The 1,185-nt window shown below is 41.2% G+C and overlaps 1 pseudogene; it reads left to right on the top strand.

The window, feature by feature from the left end:
- Window positions 1-539: 539 nt before the first annotated feature.
- LOC105003138 lies at window positions 540-933 on the top strand (annotated as a pseudogene).
- The last annotated feature ends 252 nt before the right edge of the window (window positions 934-1,185 follow it).

The following is a 1,185-nucleotide window of genomic DNA, read 5'->3' as shown; positions in this document are numbered from 1 at the left end:
AAATGCTAGAAATCAAAAACACTGTAACAGAAATGATGAATGTATTTGATGGATTCATAAAGAAAAGAATAAGTTAACTTAAGGATATATCAATAGAAACTTTCAAAACTGAGAAACAAACAGAAACGAATGAAAAAGACTGAGCAGAATGTTCAAGGACTGTGGGACAGTTACAAAAAGGGTAATATCATGTGTGTAATATCAATACTGAAAGGAGCAGAAAGAGAGAAAGGAACAGAAGAAATATTTGAAGTTTTAAAAGCTGAGAATTTTCAAAAAATAAAAGACAGACACCAATCCACAGATCCAGGAAGCTCAGAGCACAACAAACAGGATAAATACCCCCCAAAATCGATATGTAAGCATATCATATTCAAACTGCAAAAAATCAAAGATAAAAAGAAAATCTTGAAAGAAGCCAGAGAAAATAATGCCTTACCTATAGAGGAATAAGAACAATTCAACTGGACTTACCTTCAGAAACCATCCAAACAAAAAGAGAATAAGGTAAAATGTTTAAAGTATTGCTGACTGTGAAGATGGCGGTGAGGGGGAAGCTAATGGCAGTGATGGGAGACGAGGACACCATGACTGGCTTCCTACTGGGTGGCATAGGGGTGCTTAACAAGAACCACCACCCAAATTTCCTGGTGATGGAGAAAGATACTACCATCAGTGAAACTGAAGACACATTCCGGCAGTTTCTAAACCAGGATGACATCAGCAGCATCCTTATCAACCAGTACATTGCAGAAATGGTGCAGGCACGCACTTGATGCCCTCTGGCACTGCATTCCAGCCATACTGGAGATCCCATCCAAGGAGTACCTCTGTGATGCTGCCAATGTCTCCATCCTGCGCAGGGCCAGGGGCATGTTCATGGCTGAAAACCTGCACGAAGGGACTCTCCACGGCCATGTAGCTTCTCCCTAGGCTTACCATCAGCCCTTGTCTAAGATGTGAGCCTCTGAGTTCCAATTCCCTGCCCCTTCCCACTCCACTGAGAGGCTAGGTGAGGTGCTTCCAGGTACCAGGGCTCTTCCATTAAAATCAAGCCTGGTTAGGGTAAAAGTAAATAAATCAATGAAAATTAAGAGAGCAGACACAAATTACTGGTGTCAGAAATGAAAGCAAAACCAGCACTACTGATCCCATGGACAGTAAACTGATAATTAAAAAATACAG

This window comes from Bison bison, unplaced genomic scaffold (genome assembly GCF_000754665.1).
Source record: "Bison bison bison isolate TAMUID 2011002044 unplaced genomic scaffold, Bison_UMD1.0 scf7180017856970, whole genome shotgun sequence".
Classification (NCBI taxonomy): domain Eukaryota; kingdom Metazoa; phylum Chordata; class Mammalia; order Artiodactyla; family Bovidae; genus Bison; species Bison bison.
Note: the sequence above shows the minus strand (reverse complement) of the source record. Positions and strands in the feature narration are given on the sequence as shown.